This window comes from Pseudophryne corroboree, chromosome 8 (genome assembly GCF_028390025.1).
Source record: "Pseudophryne corroboree isolate aPseCor3 chromosome 8, aPseCor3.hap2, whole genome shotgun sequence".
Taxonomy (NCBI): domain Eukaryota; kingdom Metazoa; phylum Chordata; class Amphibia; order Anura; family Myobatrachidae; genus Pseudophryne; species Pseudophryne corroboree.
Genome location: NC_086451.1, coordinates 163,501,941 through 163,513,773, shown reverse-complemented (window position 1 = coordinate 163,513,773; position 11,833 = coordinate 163,501,941). Strand labels below are relative to the sequence as shown.

Here is an 11,833-nt window from a genome sequence, read left to right as displayed (position 1 = left end):
TCACAGGGAACTAGACAATTTATTGAGGCAGTGTGCCCCCGTTACCAAATACCATCTAGGTTCCACTTCTCTAGGCAGGCGATACCGAAAATGTACACAGACCTCAGAAAAAGACTCACCAGTGTCATAAAAAATGCAGTTGTACCCAATGTCCACTTAACCACGGACATGTGGACAAGTGGAGCAGGGCAGGGTCAGGACTATATGACTGTGACAGCCCACTGGGTAGATGTATGGACTCCCGCCGCAAGAACAGCAGCGGCGGCACCAGTAGCAGCATCTCGCAAACGCCAACTCTTTCCTAGGCAGGCTACGCTTTGTATCACCCGTTTCCAGAATACGCACACAGCTGAAAACCTCTTACGGCAACTGAGGAAGATCATCGCGGAATGGCTTACCCCAATTGGACTCTCCTGTGGATTTGTGGCATCGGACAACGCCAGCAATATTGTGTGTGCATTAAATATGGGCAAATTCCAGCACGTCCCATGTTTTGCACATACCTTGAATTTGGTGGTGCAGAATTATTTAAAAAACGACAGGGGCGTGCAAGAGATGCTGTCGGTGGCCAGAAAAATTGCGGGACACTTTCGGCGTACAGGCACCACGTACAGAAGACTGGAGCACCACCAAAAACTACTGAACCTGCCCTGCCATCATCTGAAGCAAGAAGTGGTAACGAGGTGGAATTCAACCCTCTATATGCTTCAGAGGTTGGAGGAGCAGCAAAAGGCCATTCAAGCCTATACAATTGAGCACGATATAGGAGGTGGAATGCACCTGTCTCAAGTGCAGTGGAGAATGATTTCAACGTTGTGCAAGGTTCTGATGCCCTTTGAACTTGCCACACGTGAAGTCAGTTCAGACACTGCCAGCCTGAGTCAGGTCATTCCCCTCATCAGGCTTTTGCAGAAGAAGCTGGAGACATTGAAGGAGGAGCTAACACGGAGCGATTCCGCTAGGCATGTGGGACTTGTGGATGGAGCCCTTAATTCGCTTAACAAGGATTCACGGGTGGTCAATCTGTTGAAATCAGAGCACTACATTTTGGCCACCGTGCTCGATCCTAGATTTAAAGCCTACCTTGGATCTCTCTTTCCGGCAGACACAAGTCTGCTGGGGTTGAAAGACCTGCTGGTGAGAAAATTGTCAAGTCAAGCGGAACGCGACCTGTCAACATCTCCTCCTTCACATTCTCCCGCAACTGGGGGTGCGAGGAAAAGGCTCAGAATTCCGAGCCCACCCGCTGGCGGTGATGCAGGGCAGTCTGGAGCGACTGCTGATGCTGACATCTGGTCCGGACTGAAGGACCTGACAACGATTACGGACATGTCGTCTACTGTCACTGCATATGATTCTCTCACCATTGAAAGAATGGTGGAGGATTATATGAGTGACCGCATCCAAGTAGGCACGTCACACAGTCCATACTTATACTGGCAGGAAAAAGAGGCAATTTGGAGGCCATTGCACAAACTGGCTTTATTCTACCTAAGTTGCCCTCCCACAAGTGTGTACTCCGAAAGAGTGTTTAGTGCCGCCGCTCACCTTGTCAGCAATCGGCGTACGAGGTTACATCCAGAAAATGTGGAGAAGATGATGTTCATTAAAATGAATTATAATCAATTCCTCCGCGGAGACATTGACCAGCAGCAATTGCCTCCACAAAGTACACAGGGAGCTGAGATGGTGGTTTACAGTGGGGACGAATTGATAATCTGTGAGGAGGGGGATGTACACGGTGATATATCGGAGGGTGATGATGAGGTGGACATCTTGCCTCTGTAGAGCCAGTTTGTGCAAGGAGAGATTAATTGCTTCTTTTTTGGGGGGGGTCCAAACCAACCCGTCATATCAGTCACAGTCGTGTGGCAGACCCTGTCACTGAAATGATGGGTTGGTTAAAGTGTGCATGTCCTGTTTTGTTTATACAACATAAGGGTGGGTGGGAGGGCCCAAGGACAATTCCATCTTGCACCTCTTTTTTCTTTTATTTTTCTTTGCGTCATGTGCTGTTTGGGGAGGGTTTTTTAGAAGGGACATCCTGCGTGACACTGCAGTGCCACTCCTAAATGGGCCCGGTGTTTGTGTCGGCCACTAGGGTCGCTAATCTTACTCACACAGTCAGCTACCTCATTGCGCCTCTTTTTTTCTTTGCGTCATGTGCTGATTGGGGAGGGTTTTTTGGAAGGGACATCCTGCGTGACACTGCAGTGCCACTCCTAAATGGGCCCGGTGTTTGTGTCGGCCACTAGGGTCGCTAATCTTACTCACACAGTCAGCTACCTCATTGCGCCTCTTTTTTTCTTTGCGTCATGTGCTGATTGGGGAGGGTTTTTTGGAAGGGACATCCTGCGTGACACTGCAGTGCCACTCCTAAATGGGCCCGGTGTTTGTGTCGGCCACTAGGGTCGCTAATCTTACTCACACAGTAAGCTACCTCATTGCGCCTCTTTTTTTCTTTGCGTCATGTGCTGATTGGGGAGGGTTTTTTGGAAGGGACATCCTGCGTGACACTGCAGTGCCACTCCTAAATGGGCCCGGTGTTTGTGTCGGCCACTAGGGTCGCTAATCTTACTCACACAGTCAGCTACCTCATTGCGCCTCTTTTTTTCTTTGCGTCATGTGCTGATTGGGGAGGGTTTTTTGGAAGGGACATCCTGCGTGACACTGCAGTGCCACTCCTAAATGGGCCCGGTGTTTGTGTCGGCCACTAGGGTCGCTAATCTTACTCACACAGTCAGCTACCTCATTGCGCCTCTTTTTTTCTTTGCGTCATGTGCTGATTGGGGAGGGTTTTTTGGAAGGGACATCCTGCGTGACACTGCAGTGCCACTCCTAAATGGGCCCGGTGTTTGTGTCGGCCACTAGGGTCGCTAATCTTACTCACACAGTCAGCTACCTCATTGCGCCTCTTTTTTTCTTTGCGTCATGTGCTGATTGGGGAGGGTTTTTTGGAAGGGACATCCTGCGTGACACTGCAGTGCCACTCCTAAATGGGCCCGGTGTTTGTGTCGGCCACTAGGGTCGCTAATCTTACTCACACAGTCAGCTACCTCATTGCGCCTCTTTTTTTCTTTGCGTCATGTGCTGATTGGGGAGGGTTTTTTGGAAGGGACATCCTGCGTGACACTGCAGTGCCACTCCTAAATGGGCCCGGTGTTTGTGTCGGCCACTAGGGTCGCTAATCTTACTCACACAGTCAGCTACCTCATTGCGCCTCTTTTTTTCTTTGCGTCATGTGCTGATTGGGGAGGGTTTTTTGGAAGGGACATCCTGCGTGACACTGCAATGCCACTCCTAAATGGGCCCGGTGTTTGTGTCGGCCACTAGGGTCGCTAATCTTACTCACACAGTCAGCTACCTCATTGCGCCTCTTTTTTTCTTTGCATCATGTGCTGATTGGGGAGGGTTTTTTGGAAGGGACATCCTGCGTGACACTGCAGTGCCACTCCTAAATGGGCCCGGTGTTTGTGTCGGCCACTAGGGTCGCTTATCTTACTCACACAGTCAGCTACCTCATTGCACCTCTTTTTTTCTTTGCATCATGTGCTGATTGGGGAGGGTTTTTTGGAAGGGACATCCTGCGTGACACTGCAGTGCCACTCCTAGATGGGCCAGGTGTTTGTGTCGGCCACTAGTGTCGCTTAGCTTAGTCATCCAGCGACCTTGGTGCAAATTTTAGGACTAAAAATAATATTGTGAGGTGTGAGGTATTCAGAATAGACTGAAAATGAGTGGAAATTATGGTTTTTGAGGTTAATAATAATATGGGATCAAAATGACCCCCAAATTCTATGATTTAAGCTGTTTTTTTAGGGTTTTTTGAAAAAAACACCCGAATCCAAAACACACCCGAATCCGACAAAAAAAATTCGGTGAGGTTTTGCCAAAACGCGGTCGAACCCAAAACACGGCCGCGGAACCGAACCCAAAACCAAAACACAAAACCCGAAAAATTTCAGGCGCTCATCTCTAATTGAAACTATCCTTTGCTATATGCATTTTTTTTTGTTAATTTAAGTAATCAAAACTGGGATTGATATTTTTGCTCTTTTATTTTTACTTAAAGTACAATAACTTTTACCATTTTAATTTGTTTTAATAGTATATTGACAGTATAGTTTTCTTTAAAAAATCCACTTAATTTTCTTTACCCTATTATTAAAAGGGTAATTGACAAAAACAAACTACATTGTCACCAGAAGAGCAATACAAAATGTACAAGTGATATATTAAAATCATCTTTCCAGCTTGAATTTCAATGATGCATTGGGGCAACGATTTTGTGAGAAACATCTTCACCCTTAAATAAAGATTTTCTTAATTCCTTACCTGTGTGCTAATTACATGTCACCTTGTTTTCACATAAAACAGACTTCTACATGAGAAAGCAGCAAGGATGCAGTGGCGTTAATGTTTCCTGGTGTCAACCTGTATTATTTCAGTAGACATTGAAATGAGGATGCATCTTGCTGCCTTTCCAATGAAGCAAGTTTAATTTAGTAATAGGTGAAAAACCATCCTTACAAAGGTGTTAATCAGAGACTTGGCTTTGTGGACACTTTTCAGAGAACAAATTTGTTAGCATAAAAATAAAGGCAGAAAATGAAGAGCTGTTTAATCACTCAATTGGATTTTTCTACCAGCATATTTTTTTCTCTGCAACCCATTGCTAAATTGTGCTTCCTAGCTGTTTTTTATAAAATCACTGAATCAAATCTAACTCCGATTACATCAGAGAAGGCCAGGTACCCTACACCAAAAGAGGGGGTTTGAAATTTTGACTTGTCTACTTAAATATCACCAAAACCTGATCACAATGTCAATCATGTCCCTGGGTGGGATTGAACCACCAACCTTTTGGTTAGTAGCCAGACACACTAACCGATTGCACCACAGAGACACTTTGCAAAAAGTACATACTGACAAAGGCTAATAAGCATTAATCTAGAACGTTTCCTAGAAAAACTTTAAAAAGTCAATAATCTGGAGAGTTTTTGTAAGAATTTTCTTAAATCAACCAACGAAGAAACACATTGGTACTTTCCCATGATGAGTGAGTGCTTCAGGATCTCTTGCACTTACATGTGCAGCAGAGTACTGCAATGGAAGCATGCTGGGCCCATAACCCAGAGGTAGGCAGATTAAAACTATCCTCTGCTATATGCATTTTTTTTGTTAATTAAAGTAATCCAAAACTGGGATTGATATTTTTGCTCTTTTATTTTTCATTAAAGTACAATAACTTTTACCATTTTAATTTGTTTTAATAGTATATTGAAAGTATTGTTTTCTTTTAAAAATCCACTTAATTTTCTTTACCCTATTATTAAAATGGTAATTGACAAAAACAAACTACATTGTCACCAGAAGAGCAATACAAAATGTACAAGTGATATATTAAAATCATCTTTCCAGCTTGAATTTCAATGATGCATTGGGGCAACGATTTTGTGAGAAACATTTTCACCCTTAAATAAAGATTTTCTTAATTCCTTACCTGTGTGCTAATTAGATATCACCTTGTTTTCACATTAAACAGACTTCCACGTGGCGTTAATGTTTCCTGGTGTCAACCTGTATTATTTCAGTAGACATTGAAATGAGGATGCATCTTGCTGCCTTTCCAATGAAGCAAGTTTAATTTAGTAATAGGTGAAAAACCATCCTTACAAAGGTGTTAATCAGAGACTTGGCTTTGTGGACACTTTTCAGAGAACAAATTTGTTAGCATAAAAATAAAGCCAGAAAATGAAGAGCTGTTTAATCACTCAATTGGATTTTTTTGCCAGCATATTTCTTTTTCTCTGTAACCCACTGCTAAATTGTGCTTCCTAGCTGTTTTATAAAATCACTGAATCAAATCTAACTCTGATTACATCAGAGAAGGCCAGGTACCCTACACCATAAGAGGGGGGTTGAAATTTTGACTTGTCTACTTAAAGATCACCAAAATCTGATAACAAGGTCAATTACGTCCCTGGGTGGTATTGAACCACCAACCTTTTGGTTTATAGCCATACACACTAACTGATTGCGCCACAGAGACACTTTGCAAAAGTACATACTGACAAAGGCTAATAAGCATTCATATAAAAGGTTTCCTAGAAAAACTTTAAAAAGTCAATAATCTGGAGAGTTTTTGTAAGATGTTTCTTCCATCAACCAACGAAGAAACACATTGGTACTTTCCCATGATGAGTGAGTGCTTCAGGATCTATTGCACTTACATGTGCAGCAGAGTACAGCAATGGAAGCATGCTGGGCACATAACCCAGAGGTAGGCAGATTGAAACTATCCTCTGCTATATGCATTTTTTTTTTGTTAATTAAAGTAATCCAAAACTGGGATTGATATGTTGGCTCTTTTATTTTTACTTACAGTACAATAACTTTTACCATTTTAATTTGTTTTAATAGTATATTGACAGTATTGTTTTCTTTCAAAAATCCACTTAATTTTCTTTACCCTATTATTAAAATGGTAATTGACAAAAACAAACTACATTGTCACCAGAAGAGCAATACAAAATGTACAAGTGATATATTAAAATCATCTTTCCAGCTTGAATTTCAATGATGCATTGGGGCAACGATTTTGTGAGAAACATTTTCACCCTTAAATAAAGATTTTCTTAATTCCTTACCTGTGTGCTAATTAGATATCACCTTGTTTTCACATTAAACAGACTTCCACATGAGAAAGCAGCAAGGATGCAGTGGCGTTAATGTTTCCTGGTGTCAACCTGTATTATTTCAGTAGACATTGAAATGAGGATGCATCTTGCTGCCTTTCCAATGAAGCAAGTTTAATTTAGTAATAGGTTAAAAACCATCCTTACAAAGGTGTTAATCAGAGACTTGGCTTTGTGGACACTTTTCAGAGAACAAATTTGTTAGCATAAAAATAAAGCCAGAAAATTAAGAGCTGTTTAATCACTCAATTGGATTTTTTTTGCCAGCATATTTCTTTTTCTCTGCAACCCACTGCTAAATTGTGCTTCCTAGCTGTTTTTATAAAATCACTGAATCAAATCTAACTCTGATTACATCAGAGAAGGCCAGGTACCCTACACCAGAACAGGGGGATTTGAAATTTTGACTTGTCTACTTAAAGATCACCAAAATCTGATAACAAGGTCAATTACGTCCCTGGGTGGGATTGAACCACCAACCTTTTGGTTAATAGCCGTGCACACTAACTGAATGCGCCACAAAGACACTTTGCAAAAGTCCTTACTGACAAAGGCTAATAAGCATTCATCTAAAACGTTTCCTAGAAAAACTTTAAAAAGTCAATAATCTGGAGAGTTTTTGTAAAATGTTTCTTCCATCAACCAACGAAGAAACACATTGGTACTTTCCCATGATGAGTGAGTGCTTCAGGATCTCTTGCACTTACATGTGCAGCAGAGTACAGCAATAGAAGCATGCTGGGCCCATAACCCAGCGGTAGGCAGATTGAAACTATCCTCTGCTATATGCATTTTTTTTTGTTAATTTAAGTAATCCAAAACTGGGATTGATATTTTGGCTCTTTTATTTTTACTTAAAGTACAATAACTTTTACCATTTTAATTTGTTTTAATAGTATATTGACAGTATTGTTTTCTTTCAAAAATCCACTTAATTTTCTTTACCCTATTATTAAAATGGTAATTGACAAAAACAAACTACATTGTCACCAGAAGAGCAATACAAAATGTACAAGTGATATATTAAAATCATCTTTCCAGCTTGAATTTCAATGATGCATTGGGGCAACGATTTTGTGAGAAACATTTTCACCCTTAAATAAAGATTTTCTTAATTCCTTACCTGTGTGCTAATTAGATATCACCTTGTTTTCACATTAAACAGACTTCCACATGAGAAAGCAGCAAGGATGCAGTGGCGTTAATGTTTCCTGGTGTCAACCTGTATTATTTCAGTAGACATTGAAATGAGGATGCATCTTGCTGCCTTTCCAATGAAGCAAGTTTAATTTAGTAATAGGTTAAAAACCATCCTTACAAAGGTGTTAATCAGAGACTTGGCTTTGTGGACACTTTTCAGAGAACAAATTTGTTAGCATAAAAATAAAGCCAGAAAATTAAGAGCTGTTTAATCACTCAATTGGATTTTTTTTGCCAGCATATTTCTTTTTCTCTGCAACCCACTGCTAAATTGTGCTTCCTAGCTGTTTTTATAAAATCACTGAATCAAATCTAACTCTGATTACATCAGAGAAGGCCAGGTACCCTACACAGCAGCAATTGCCTCCACAAAGTACACAGGGAGCTGAGATGGTGGTTTACAGTGGGGACGAATTGATAATCTGTGAGGAGGGGGATGTACACGGTGATATATCGGAGGGTGATGATGAGGTGGACATCTTGCCTCTGTAGAGCCAGTTTGTGCAAGGAGAGATTAATTGCTTCTTTTTTGGGGGGGGGTCCAAACCAACCCGTCATATCAGTCACAGTCGTGTGGCAGACCCTGTCACTGAAATGATGGGTTGGTTAAAGTGTGCATGTCCTGTTTTGTTTATACAACATAAGGGTGGGTGGGAGGGCCCAAGGACAATTCCATCTTGCACCTCTTTTTTCTTTTATTTTTCTTTGCGTCATGTGCTGTTTGGGGAGGGTTTTTTAGAAGGGACATCCTGCGTGACACTGCAGTGCCACTCCTAAATGGGCCCGGTGTTTGTGTCGGCCACTAGGGTCGCTAATCTTACTCACACAGTCAGCTACCTCATTGCGCCTCTTTTTTTCTTTGCGTCATGTGCTGATTGGGGAGGGTTTTTTGGAAGGGACATCCTGCGTGACACTGCAGTGCCACTCCTAAATGGGCCCGGTGTTTGTGTCGGCCACTAGGGTCGCTAATCTTACTCACACAGTCAGCTACCTCATTGCGCCTCTTTTTTTCTTTGCGTCATGTGCTGATTGGGGAGGGTTTTTTGGAAGGGACATCCTGCGTGACACTGCAGTGCCACTCCTAAATGGGCCCGGTGTTTGTGTCGGCCACTAGGGTCGCTAATCTTACTCACACAGTAAGCTACCTCATTGCGCCTCTTTTTTTCTTTGCGTCATGTGCTGATTGGGGAGGGTTTTTTGGAAGGGACATCCTGCGTGACACTGCAGTGCCACTCCTAAATGGGCCCGGTGTTTGTGTCGGCCACTAGGGTCGCTAATCTTACTCACACAGTCAGCTACCTCATTGCGCCTCTTTTTTTCTTTGCGTCATGTGCTGATTGGGGAGGGTTTTTTGGAAGGGACATCCTGCGTGACACTGCAGTGCCACTCCTAAATGGGCCCGGTGTTTGTGTCGGCCACTAGGGTCGCTAATCTTACTCACACAGTCAGCTACCTCATTGCGCCTCTTTTTTTCTTTGCGTCATGTGCTGATTGGGGAGGGTTTTTTGGAAGGGACATCCTGCGTGACACTGCAGTGCCACTCCTAAATGGGCCCGGTGTTTGTGTCGGCCACTAGGGTCGCTAATCTTACTCACACAGTCAGCTACCTCATTGCGCCTCTTTTTTTCTTTGCGTCATGTGCTGATTGGGGAAGGTTTTTTGGAAGGGACATCCTGCGTGACACTGCAGTGCCAATCCTAAATGGGCCCGGTGTTTGTGTCGGCCACTAGGGTCGCTAATCTTACTCACACAGTCAGCTACCTCATTGCGCCTCTTTTTTTCTTTGCGTCATGTGCTGATTGGGGAGGGTTTTTTGGAAGGGACATCCTGCGTGACACTGCAGTGCCACTCCTAAATGGGCCCGGTGTTTGTGTCGGCCACTAGGGTCGCTAATCTTACTCACACAGTCAGCTACCTCATTGCGCCTCTTTTTTTCTTTGCGTCATGTGCTGATTGGGGAGGGTTTTTTGGAAGGGACATCCTGCGTGACACTGCAATGCCACTCCTAAATGGGCCCGGTGTTTGTGTCGGCCACTAGGGTCGCTAATCTTACTCACACAGTCAGCTACCTCATTGCGCCTCTTTTTTTCTTTGCGTCATGTGCTGATTGGGGAGGGTTTTTTGGAAGGGACATCCTGCGTGACACTGCAGTGCCACTCCTAAATGGGCCCGGTGTTTGTGTCGGCCACTAGGGTCGCTTATCTTACTCACACAGTCAGCTACCTCATTGCACCTCTTTTTTTCTTTGCATCATGTGCTGATTGGGGAGGGTTTTTTGGAAGGGACATCCTGCGTGACACTGCAGTGCCACTCCTAGATGGGCCAGGTGTTTGTGTCGGCCACTAGTGTCGCTTAGCTTAGTCATCCAGCGACCTTGGTGCAAATTTTAGGACTTAAAATAATATTGTGAGGTGTGAGGTATTCAGAATAGACTGAAAATGAGTGGAAATTATGGTTTTTGAGGTTAATAATAATATGGGATCAAAATGACCCCCAAATTCTATGATTTAAGCTGTTTTTTTAGGGTTTTTTGAAAAAAAACACCCGAATCCAAAACACACCCGAATCCGACAAAAAAAATTCGGTGAGGTTTTGCCAAAACGCGGTCGAACCCAAAACACGGCCGCGGAACCGAACCCAAAACCAAAACACAAAACCCGAAAAATTTCAGGCGCTCATCTCTAATTGAAACTATCCTTTGCTATATGCATTTTTTTTTGTTAATTTAAGTAATCAAAACTGGGATTGATATTTTTGCTCTTTTATTTTTACTTAAAGTACAATAACTTTTACCATTTTAATTTGTTTTAATAGTATATTGACAGTATAGTTTTCTTTAAAAAATCCACTTAATTTTCTTTACCCTATTATTAAAAGGGTAATTGACAAAAACAAACTACATTGTCACCAGAAGAGCAATACAAAATGTACAAGTGATATATTAAAATCATCTTTCCAGCTTGAATTTCAATGATGCATTGGGGCAACGATTTTGTGAGAAACATCTTCACCCTTAAATAAAGATTTTCTTAATTCCTTACCTGTGTGCTAATTACATGTCACCTTGTTTTCACATAAAACAGACTTCTACATGAGAAAGCAGCAAGGATGCAGTGGCGTTAATGTTTCCTGGTGTCAACCTGTATTATTTCAGTAGACATTGAAATGAGGATGCATCTTGCTGCCTTTCCAATGAAGCAAGTTTAATTTAGTAATAGGTGAAAAACCATCCTTACAAAGGTGTTAATCAGAGACTTGGCTTTGTGGACACTTTTCAGAGAACAAATTTGTTAGCATAAAAATAAAGGCAGAAAATGAAGAGCTGTTTAATCACTCAATTGGATTTTTCTACCAGCATATTTTTTTCTCTGCAACCCATTGCTAAATTGTGCTTCCTAGCTGTTTTTTATAAAATCACTGAATCAAATCTAACTCCGATTACATCAGAGAAGGCCAGGTACCCTACACCAAAAGAGGGGGTTTGAAATTTTGACTTGTCTACTTAAATATCACCAAAACCTGATCACAATGTCAATCATGTCCCTGGGTGGGATTGAACCACCAACCTTTTGGTTAGTAGCCAGACACACTAACCGATTGCACCACAGAGACACTTTGCAAAAAGTACATACTGACAAAGGCTAATAAGCATTAATCTAGAACGTTTCCTAGAAAAACTTTAAAAAGTCAATAATCTGGAGAGTTTTTGTAAGAATTTTCTTAAATCAACCAACGAAGAAACACATTGGTACTTTCCCATGATGAGTGAGTGCTTCAGGATCTCTTGCACTTACATGTGCAGCAGAGTACTGCAATGGAAGCATGCTGGGCCCATAACCCAGAGGTAGGCAGATTAAAACTATCCTCTGCTATATGCATTTTTTTTGTTAATTAAAGTAATCCAAAACTGGGATTGATATTTTTGCTCTTTTATT

At 42.1% G+C, this 11,833-nt stretch overlaps 2 non-coding genes across 2 annotated transcripts; both read right to left on the bottom strand.

Moving 5' to 3' along the window:
* Nucleotides 1-4,832: 4,832 nt before the first annotated feature.
* TRNAS-ACU (transfer RNA serine (anticodon ACU)) lies at nt 4,833-4,906 on the bottom strand. The gene has a single exon. It is a non-coding gene; the product is annotated as a tRNA-Ser (tRNA).
* Nucleotides 4,907-11,436: 6,530 nt separating this feature from the next.
* On the bottom strand, nt 11,437-11,510 carry TRNAS-ACU (transfer RNA serine (anticodon ACU)). Its single transcript has one exon. It is a non-coding gene; the product is annotated as a tRNA-Ser (tRNA).
* Nucleotides 11,511-11,833: the final 323 nt, after the last annotated feature.